Raw genomic sequence first — 11,306 nt, forward strand, 5'->3', positions numbered from 1 at the left:
ACGATAACTTTGGAGTAACTATGTTGGTCGTACAGTACGTGGATAAATGAGACTGAACGCACGGCTACGGCAAGCGATAATCGAAATTTAGTCATTTATTGAATGCAGAGGGTTGGTTCTGCGGGCACACCCTGCTCCTTGCGTGGTCTGTTGCCTTTCCGCAGGATCCACACACCTTCCGCACCCCTTAATTTCCATTTACCTTTTCAAGCGGGAGTAAAGTATGAAGCTCACGGCGCTTTCCTTCCAGTTTCGAAATGCGATTTGCCGATTTCGGGGCATTAAACGTTGTCGAAATGTTTACCTTAGCCACGCTTGGTAGAAACGTCTAACGTTGGTCCCTCTGCAAGCGCGAGCAGTTAGCGAGAAGCGAAAAAAAAAGAAAACGAGCACGAAGGGCCTGCGTATGTCGATAATGCATATATCTTAAAAAAAAAAAGAAAATCGAATTTCAAACCGGGTTAAGCAATGCCTAACGCTTGGAACCACCTGAAACATTTTGACGCAATGCACAACGGTTTTCAATAAACAAATATCGCCGGATCGACGCTTCAGCCTCTGCTACGCGTTAATTCCTGCCTCATACGCTTGAAGAGCGGTCCGAAAAAATGTTTTGGAACGGTAATCTCTTGTTCTGAAGCCTAACCAGGCTTCAGAACAAACACAAATAATAAAACACAAATAATAAACGCACGAAGTGGGCCTGCAACCCCGACGCGCAGCTGACGTCACAGATCGGAATTTCCCAACAGCCACAGTGCGCCCGCAGACAGAAATCCTCCGCGGTGCGACCTGGTGCGCAGCTTTACTATCTCGCAGTTATATAAAGAAAATGTTATTTAAGAAAACAGCAAAATATAATAAGAAAAAGAAAACATTTTCTTTACGAAGCTAATTTGAAGAAAATAAAAGTTTGTTTCGCATGATATTAAGAACTACATTTCTTCTTGGCGGAAAGATACAAACTGGAGTGTGGGACTATAAAATGCGATGTGACGTTCTTCTCGGTGGAACTTCTCGCAGAGACGTGGGTTGGAGCGCACGGCCGCGTGTCTGCGATAAGGTAAGCTTACGACTTGGTTTCGCCTGCCTGCTTACCTGAGTGCAGTACGTTCAGTTCTCTATGGACAATCATGGTAGCCGTTGTTGAAACCGCCGGCGGTCCGTCTTGTATGATCAACACACAAGAGCTTCAGAAGATCGTGAACAGCACCTGGCAGAAATGGTTGAGGCGGAAGTGCGACTTAAGAATGAATGTCCTCGTACGAGCCACGTATTCAAGGGCGAAGGAGGAATTGGAGCGCAAGCGTCTATCCCGCAAACGCCGGTGGCAGGAGCTGTGGTCCGAGCTCGGCAGCGCCCAGTCGAAGCGACCGCACCGCCAAGATGGCGACTGCACAAGCCATGATGACCCGCTTTCCCTGAACTGTTTCTTTGAGAAGCTGCGGCATGGACCAGTGGCAGTGCAGGACAGAGTCTGAGCGTGGCGTCTTTTCCCTTTTTTTTTTTTGCAGTTCCCACCACCAACTCCCGCCCCCACGGCGCGACTACCCGCCCGGATGTCGACGTCCGCTGGAAGGGAGTGAGTTCTCGGTGGTCGCAGTAATTGCTTATTTGTGTATATATAGCTGTATCACTATTGTAAATAGTCCATCGCAGATTGTACATAGCCATAGTCATGAGATTAAACTTAATAAATTATTGTCTAGTTGTGCAGTCCATAATTTTGTCTCGAAGCGGCCGCCATCTTGGTAGGCTTAGCGCAGTCAAACATGGCGTCGTTCTTCCTCGGGGCTAATTGCACGCGTCGTACGACTAAGGTTGCGTCACCTCAAAACTATTGCGGTTTCGCTTAATGGTCAAAGCTGCGTATTCTCGCGGTTTCCTGCCCTGCTGAAACTTATTCCGCTCTTCGCACAATTTATTAAAAATCTGTTCACGTCGTCGCGGCCATTTACTTGCATTTCTTTTGTCTGTAGGTGACATGATCGATTCCAGGGTAAACGGTTCTCAGTCTTCGCTGCAGTTAACTTGAAGAATGGATTACTTTCTTGTTTTGTAATAGATAACCCAAGCCGAAGAGAAGACTTCGAGCGACCTTTTCGTTTTAAAGCGACTTGCGTTTCAGGATAGAGGCCTTCTTGAGTGACCACCAAGGGAACACTACGGTAATAAGCAAGTGAACGCACAGACCCCAGCGGAGTCGTCGGAGCATGAACGCATTTGAAATCCTCGTCGTCTTCGCTGCACCACAGTCGCGATTTCACTTCTCATTCCACTGGGTTTGCCCGTTCCTCTTTCTTGGCATGGCATATATTGTGTCCAGTTAAATTCACGGATTTTGTGCAGTTAGCGTGGTTACAGCTATTTTCATGTTTACCTGTTACAATTGATGTATGTTCGAGACTTAAGTGTTATCAACCTTAATACGATTTGCTATAGGCAGTTGCAATTCGCAGTTGGAGACTTGCTGTTATCAACCTTAATACAGTTTGCTTTAGGCAGGCGTAATTTTGCATAACTTAACACATTAATAGTTGGTATAGTCCCTTCATAGGCAGTTAGAGCAAGTTCATTCGAAAAACCTGATGCCTGCATTTTGCTTCTGATTTTTCTTTCCCATTTCTTTAGCTCCACCAAGGTCAATGTTCAGAGAAAGTGACCAGACTAAAAGTTGAAAGTACTGGAAAGGATCTGTATGGAAAAAGCGCAAGCAGTATATTAAAAACAAGAAAGTTGTCAAGGGAAACCTAAAGAAGCCACTGCACTGGTTCAAAGGAAACACTGAAGCAGGTGGTTGGAAGTTGACAGCTATGAAGTGTAAATGTCCCAGCCATCTGAAGAAATCCCTAGCAAGTTGCATAATGGGTCTTCACGCGCGGTAAAAGTTAAGTATGCTTTCCTTTAGAAGAGCTGCACATTGAAGTTTATCAAGTTGCATGTTCAAGTTGACGTACAAGCCTTGGAAGTATACAGTACCGAATTCTCCAGCGGCACATTGGAGTTCGTGCATTCAAGCTAGAAGTATACGGCGTCCGATATTCTAGTGCGCTCAAGCTATGAAGTATACATGCTCAGTTCTCAAGTTGTACATTGAAGTTCGCATGCTCAAGATATCTGTACAGTAGCCAGTTCAAGTTAGCAAAGCATACACTGCCCAGTTTGTACAAGTTGTGCATTCAAGCTATGAAGTATAGTGCGGTATATTCAAGTTGAAGTTGATGTACTCGAGCTCTGGAGGAATACGAAGTTTCAAAATTTTTAGAGCTGACTTAACAAGTTTTCAAGTCGCATACAAGCATGAAGTAGTACCAGTTGGAAGATTCGAAGTGGAGGGGGGGGAAAGTGACTGGCTGAAGTTGTGTACAGACGAAGAAAAAACCTTTGAGAGCAAGGCAAAGTAGGTTGTACCTATATCAAGTTGCAAGATTCACCTTGAAGGAAAACATTTCCCAGCAAGTTTCGCCACGGGTGGGGGGGGGAGGGGTAGGGGTAACTGACCAAACTTTACTTATGCATACAGCCCAAGAAGTCCGAGATCAAGTCAAAATAGGTTGTAACCTGCGTCCAAGTCCCAAGATTGCCCTCGAAGGAAAAATTAATCGGCTAGCAAGTTTTGCCACGTTGCATCGGAATTGGTTTGCCCTTTTTATCTTTTTAACTAGATGTGTGAACTTGTGCTGCTTTAGGCTATTGCGCGAGCGAATTTTCATGTCGTGCTTTGGTACTAAAATCCGTAGCAGCAGCACTTTAGCAAGGCTAGGCACGAAGCCTAAGAGTTGGAGGCTCAAGCACGTTTGTTTTGCAGGTATTCGTGGTCGAGGCCAGACAAGATTAGCGACTAATGGGATCAAGGAATCTTTCATTGAAATTAAGTGGGACTGAGAAGAGATCGGAAAGTAAGGCAGAGAAGGTGCCATCCAACAGTGGGTACTCGGGCTTAGGTCCTGACAATTTCGTTCTCCGGTGGTTCACAGGTATTCGTGAGTTTCCTTGTAACAATCCTGCTATTGTTTTATTGATATTTTGTTTGTACACGTCTCGATGCTTGTTGCCCGCAAATCATTTCCCCCTTTGTTTTCGAAATGCATATCCGGAAAGCTCACTTTTTGGCCCCATTTTGCTCATTCTGTGGCATGTCGTGCATCGTAGATTTTTGCTCTTGGCGGGGTGGGAAGGGGGCGTGTTGTATGCCTTGCTTTTGAGCCATTGCAGCCTACTAGGTACCACATGACTCGCATACCTCACCCGGATGACATAGGCCTTCCTAGTGACACCAACACTACTGCGACTTTTCACGTGGTTCACCGTGGCCTGGAGCCCCTGCATTTGCTTTCTTCCATTCTGCCTGGTGCGCCGTGATCTTGTTTTCATTTTCTTCAGCTGCACGGAAAGCCTTTAGTAAGCAATTTGTGAATGGGGTTTGGTTCTTCCTGTAAGATTGCACGGATTGTTTCATATAACGACCAACTGCAAATTGTGCTTTGCTTGTCTTACGGATTGGGTATTGCAAGGCTTTATAATGCTTTAAATAATGAGCGTAGGGGGAAGAGGATTAATGTGCAGTTATTGCAAGTCTGCAGTATCACCCGCGTTTGAGCACATGGACGCAACCTGCTTTAAGCATTGCATGTAATTTCTGGGCACTTGTCTTGTGGAGCAATGTGGGCTGTGGCGGGGGGGGGGGAGGGAGTTGATGGAGCGTGTTTTTGCAGGAGCTAGATGTTCATTGGCGTAAAGGAGGAGCAAGCAAACCCTACTGCTGTCTGCAGTCGTGATTCTTGCGGGTAAGGGGTTAGGGGAGGTGGGTTATGGAATTTTGTGGAAGTTGGTGTGCAGTGCCGAGAACCCTGTCATTGGCGGGATCTGGAACAAGAGGCACTGTTGTAAGCTTTCTTTCCTTTTGGGTGGGGAGGGGGTCTTCTTTAAGCCTTGTGTCCTATGCGCCCTACAGTGTGGTGTAAGCGGCAGTGCCTGTCTGCACAAGAGGACCAAACGTAAGCATTGTAAACTTTGTAAGTGTTCCTTGTGGTAGAGGAATTTATAAATTTGGGTGGGGGGGGGGTTTAGTGGGGTAATAACAAAAAAAGGGGGGAGGTGAACTAGTGCTATGGGATTTTGCAGCATGAATCGCCGAATTAGGGGCTATCCAGATTGCGTAGTTGCGTTATATTAAGTGTTCTGCGAGCTGTTTGTTGGTGCTGTGTGTGTGAGGGGGGGGCGTGCATGAGTCCTTGCAGTTCCGTGCTGACCCCCCTAGCTTTCTTCCTTCGTGTGGTGCGTGCCATCTCCACTGGCTGGCTGGCAAAAACGGGACGCGGTTCCCGGTGTGCAAGTTTTCGGGTCTCGAGTCTTCGCGGAGATTGGTGCAGGGAGTACCGCTGTAGACCTTGACAACTTTGTTTCTGGCTATTGCCTCTTTCTCTGCTCAACGCGTGGCTTTGGGCCCGCCGCTTATCTTACCGTTGGAATGCGTGCGCACCTAGGCGGGGAGTCGAGCAAAAACCCCCTGTACCTCCCGGTGGCCGAGCCCTGGTTCCTTAACGCTACTACTGGCCCTGGAGCGCCCTGGCCCTAAAGCCTGCCCGCCGCGAAGACTAAAGGCTGTGCCAAGCTTCTCGACCGGGCTGCCGCGAAAGGCAATTTCTTACCTCCTGCTTCCCGGCTGTCCCTGTTACGAGGACATCGTGGTGTGCACGTGGTTGCCCTCCCCCGAAGGTTTGCAACGGGGCTTTTGCTTTTAAACTTGCTGTTCATGGGGCTGTGTTCTGGGCTGTTTCAATGTTAAGGGTGGGTGAGTTTGTGGGAAGCTTGTCGGGATTTAGCTAGCCTATGTGAAATCAGCGGGGGTCTGACGGTGATCACCTTGACGTCTAAGGTTAGCCAGGCAGCGTTGCGTTACGGTGGGTGTGGGAAGCGGGCGTTTTCTTGCAGCTCCTGGCGTGAGTGGTGACGTGTGTGCTATGCGGTGCCGTTGCGCGGGTGAGAGGCGTCTCGTTCCGGGCGTGGCTGTGTCAAGTCCGCCGTCGCATTTGTGTGCCGCGATGCCTTCCGACCGAGGCAGGAAAGGGAGAGCAAGGCGCTTCGGCGAGGGTCCCGCCACGGCTGGGGTTCGAGCGAGGGTAGCCGCGCCGGCTTCTTCGGAGGGTGTGCGTCCGCCTCGTCCGGGCGGTCGTCGGTCTCCGCGGTGTCCGGTTCCTGTGGTTCCCGTGCTTTCCCGGTGTAGTGTGCGAGGACTGTCGGCGACGCGTCTTCGTGCGGGTTGAGGCGTGCCAGGTTCTCCCCTTCGTCGTTGGAGGATCGTCGTCCTAGTGTTGTCCGCCTTCCTACGGTGGAACTCTTCGGTCCGGATTTCCAAGATGGTTTCTTTCCCCTGCCGTGAGTGCCCCAGCGCGGCCTCATTCGCGTCATCGCCAGCCTGCGGCCCGTCTACCGAGATGCCATCTCAGCTACCTTAGAATTTCAAGCCCCTTCATGAGCCAATTCCATTGCCGAAATGTCATCGCAGCTACCCTAAGATAGCAAGTCCGACACCTAGTAAAGGTGGAATTTAGATTCACTATAGATTTCAAGCCCTGCATTATTTTCTGTTACTGTTGCGAAGAGGCTGAGCAAGTCTGACACCTAGTGCAAGTGGAATTTAGATTCACTATAGATTTCAAGCCCTGCACAATTTTCTGCTAATGTTGTGAAGAGGCTGACAAGTGCAACATCTAGTACTGGAATTTAGATTCACTGTAGATTTCAAGCCCTGCATTCTGCTGATGTGGAGAGGCTGAGCATCCAAGAAAATTGCACATATTTAAATCTTGCCAAATTGTACATCATTATGAATATGAAAAAGAATTTGGAGCTGAAGATGCAGATATTTATTCCCACTGATGCTTTGAAGAACTTGTTCAAATACCTGTAAAATTGTACTAGCCTTATGTAATGCAAAAGCAATAGTCCTACAAAATAAGTACATTTATAGAACATTGTGTTCAGTTGTAAATAGGCTTGAGTTGCAATTACCATTGCACTTTATTGCAAATGGGCCCTTCTAACTACTCGAAAGCTTTTTATGTGCATAACTGATATTACTAATGACTTCATCTTGCAAATGAGAACTGTTAGCACGATAATGTATGAAATGGGCACCTCGACTACCAGAAGCTCGAGGCACTTGGGTGGAAGTTGGAATTGCTTATTTGTCATAGAGAAATGCAGCAGTGCAGCTATAGTCTTCATTTGTCCCTTGATGTGAAAAGCTTTCAAGTGGTACTTTCCCCATTCAACTGCAGAAATGTTTTTGTTCATGCATTCAGAATATTGCTGTAGGTACCGTCATACATTCCGCCTCATAATTTATCCGTATGATTTAAGCTTCTCAATTGCCACCAATATGCATTCAGTTTATTGCACGCATGCATGAGAAATTGATGAGCAAAAAAGCTCATGTAAACATATCCTAGCACTTCCTAATGCTATGTCCCATGGTCTTTGAAACGCAAGCATGCCCTGCAAGTTTTCCTATGGAACATCATGCACATTTGTGAAATGCGAGGCTTTTTCCTAAACTTCGTGCAGGGTGCACAAGACATGCCATTTACTTGTATACATTTAGGCACCATACATTTGCACAGGCAGTTTGAGTGTACCCAACAGCTGCCCATTCTTAATAATAGCAGGGCAGGCTGTATAAGCATACTAAAAATTATTGCGCTGAACTGCATGCCATATTGGGCATCGTGACATAGTGCATAGCATACTTGTGATGACTATTTCCTATTAATAAGCAAGATTATTACACTATAGACTTGTAGGCTGTAAAAGTGTGCTGACCAAGTTACAAACAGCTGTGTGCAGTAATTAGCAGCACTTACTATAACTAGTCCACATTGGCAGGGTAGTTGCACATTCCTTCATTAAAATGTTTGTCTGCAACCCGAGAAATGCAATTTGCCTGCAGTACAATCCTTGCTTTGCAAGGTCTGATATGCTTGGCACATTTGTTTTCCGAGAGATGTTGGTATGAGATTTAATTCTTGTAGAATCATACTGCTGGCAATGAATGAATCGTATGAGGTGTCAATGTGTCGCAACTTCGTCTACAACTGTCTTCCCGGTACTTGTATATAGATCTTGATGTATTTTAAACTATTCCATAATGGAGTACTTCCACATGCTACAACTGTCTTCCCCCTCTACTTGTATATAGATCTTGATGTGTTTTAAGCAATTCCATAACCGAGTACACATTTTTCAACTACTTGGTACATATATGCTGCAGTATTTGAATGTTCGTAGAGCTTTCTACACAAGCTACTCTGCAATTTGAAGTTTCCAATTGTACAATCTGTAAAGGCGTGAAGGGTATCGATGCATTCAGCTGCAAAATCATGGTAGGTTATGCTCTGCGTGCAATAGCCACGAGGTTTTTGAGTTTTTTGCATTGACCATTCATATTTAATGCCTGCAATTAGCAGCAGTTTCAACATCGCCCTGATAAATTTTCCCGTTTATTCCATCCAAACTTTCCTTTAACTGTATGGTCATAAGGCCTGCATTGACAAACGTTGCTGTAAATAAGGTCAATAGGTTCCACAAACATAAACCCATGAAAAGAATTTCTACTTATAAAATCCAATGCTAATAACATGGCTAGTTGAAAAAAGTGGTGTGGAATCCGGGGCAGGTGCCAGGGGAGAAGGGAGCCTGCCAGAAAAAAAAGCTTTATTAACAGCAACGTTTTGGCTGTTGTCCTGTAAGCAACATGATAAACACTTAATCATATTCCTGTGAGCAACAAAATATAATACTTGCCAAAATGAAATAAAGAATCTTTAAACCATGTATACACAAAGTTGCCAGAGTGTTATTCACCAGGTGCAGGCCAAAAAGGTGGCAGCATTTGGGCTTTTGGCCCTAGACGTTCAGCCACTGCCCATTGCAGTAGACTGCAACGCCGTACTGGGAGTGCCAGCTTGAATCCATGACCCCCTTGAGACAGATTCCCTCATGTTTGGGTTTTTTGGTTCAGTTAAGAAGGGGTGTTTGATTAAAGCCTGTGCACTTGTAGGTGCTAGTGTTATTCATAGCGAGTCCTGAAGATTCTGCATAGAAGCGTTCTACTACTGGAGACTCGTGTGGTACAATGAATGGTATAGTATACCTTTTGTACTCTGGGTGCTCAATTTCGTTAGCTTTGCTGCTTTTCATATTAAAATGTGATTAGTGCAGTAAATAGCAGCAATGGCTGTTCAGACAATTTGAGATTTGTTTACTTACATGTGCACAACATGGCCACCATATTTCCTTCCTTAAGAATTGCTCTGAATCTATACTGCTCATCAAATGACAAGTGTGTGCCTTGTGTTGCATATCTGAGTGGCTCTGATAAATGAGTATACTGCTAAAATGAGTGGTTGTTTTGCGCTTCCATGGCATGGCAATTTCCAAACAATTCATACTTCCATGATTAGTTGTCTTAAAAGTGTTCAGAGAATGAATTTTTGTGGTTACCTTAGATGCCTGCTGCGTGAACTCTGGCCTTGACGTGGTTCAAGAATGACTCTTGGATAACACTGAATCTTGAGTGTCCAATGATGTGCCAGTTCATGTGAATCTGCCATGAAGTGAAACTATGGAGGCTCTCATTCAAAACTACATGCAAATGGCATACAGATGGTCACTATGACCTGCTTCTCTCTAGAGTGACAATAAAAGAGTGACGAGATTTCTTGGGTTTTCTTGTGTGACTGAATTGTACCAGAGACTAGACTTGGTGTGTGCACACCATCTTTCAGAGGTATGTACTGCCGAAACTGGTACTTAGCTTGATAACTTGGTGAACTGTTGCAACTCTTGGATGTGAAGTTCAGAGATCTAGTGCAGCAGAATGCGGTGCTTCTGTTGGGCATGGTTTATGCTCAAGCATAGGGGTAGAGGCTAACTACTGGCAGACAATGCAGTGTCTGCATAGTCGATGTGCTGCTAAAATGACTGACAATGCTTGCATTTGTGAATACCTGCAGAAATGTTTGGAGAGCCAGTAGGGTGTGGTACTGCAATGATTTAGGAACATGTGGTTGCTATTCTGTACGAGTGGAGAAATAAGGTACTGGATATGGTTTTCCACCTACCTTGGAATAAATTTGCTTAGTGAAATTTCACATTCGATAAGGTGAACTTGAAAGAAGTAAAGAACCACGAATTTGCTACCTTTTGGTGGTGTTCATTATAAAGGTGAACTTGGATGTAGTATAAGCAATGCTGAAAAAGTGCAGATGACTATCTTGCCCATTTCAATTTTGTTACGAGGTACTCTGTATGGTCTAATCAAGTGGTGGAGCAAGTGTTACAAAGGATTTTGAAAATGAAGCTATTTTAATGTATGGGACAGCTGGATTGTGGAAATTTTTGTATTACTTTAGTATTTAAAATGCTTCTCTAATGACAACCTGAAACGTAACGAAACTAAAACTATGCAGATTTATAAAGTCATGGAAAATGTGCTTTCATATCACAAGTTTGCTACCTCTTTTTGTGGTGAAATTAAGGTGTGTGTATGCTGTTATGCATTGCTAGACTGAGCAATGTACTATGAACAACGAAATACAGGCTAATGCTAGAAGGAGTTGTCCTGTGTGTTTCGAATGTTAACCAAAACAATCCCCAAGAAAATGCAGATGGGTGTGTGTTGCTTATTAATATGGAGAGATGTATTTGATAAAGTCCTGTAATCATAACTAGATGAAGTGATGGAGCATGCATTATGAAGTAATACAAAACTACTTAAAAATGCTGGGAACTATGGTTTATTAAAGAAACTAGTTTCTTCATGTGGTTTTCTAATTCATAGCTTGAGCTTAAAACATGCGTAATGAAAGATACAAAAACAATTATTTTCAAGTGCATGCAAAGTGCAGCGTTCTTTCAAATTTGCTCTATATGGAGAAGTTTTAAGTCCTTAGTACGGTGTTGTATGGGCGACTGTATTGAGCAATGAAATATGAACAATGAAAAAGAATAGAGAAATGCTAGAAAGAGTTGGAGGCGTGGAAGGTGAGGTTTGGTACTTGGCAAGTGCTATGTTCCGAATTGTGACGAAAAAGAATGCTTAAACAAATGCCGATGGTTGGGTTTTCCTTAATTCGGTGAATTTGAAAGATGACGTATTTGGTTTAGTCCTGATGGTCGCGACTAAATGAAGCGCTGGAACGTGCATTACAATGGAACGGAAAAAAGGCATTGATGACTTAAGAACATGTGGGAATATGGTTTCAGTAGAGAAATAAGGTTCCTGATATGGTTTTCTAATAATG

At 44.7% G+C, this 11,306-nt stretch overlaps 1 long non-coding RNA gene across 2 annotated transcripts; it reads left to right on the top strand.

Moving 5' to 3' along the window:
* Positions 1–958: 958 nt before the first annotated feature.
* Positions 959–9,721, top strand: LOC126533194 (uncharacterized). 2 transcript variants are annotated; one of them, XR_008612831.2, is made up of 3 exons: positions 962–1,063; positions 1,515–4,787; positions 4,840–9,721. It is a non-coding gene; the product is annotated as an uncharacterized lncRNA (long non-coding RNA). The 2 variants fall into 2 exon arrangements; XR_007599970.3 differs by having other exon boundaries at positions 959–1,063; positions 1,515–9,721.
* Positions 9,722–11,306: the final 1,585 nt, after the last annotated feature.

Source organism: Dermacentor andersoni, chromosome 7 (assembly GCF_023375885.2).
Source record: "Dermacentor andersoni chromosome 7, qqDerAnde1_hic_scaffold, whole genome shotgun sequence".
Taxonomy (NCBI): domain Eukaryota; kingdom Metazoa; phylum Arthropoda; class Arachnida; order Ixodida; family Ixodidae; genus Dermacentor; species Dermacentor andersoni.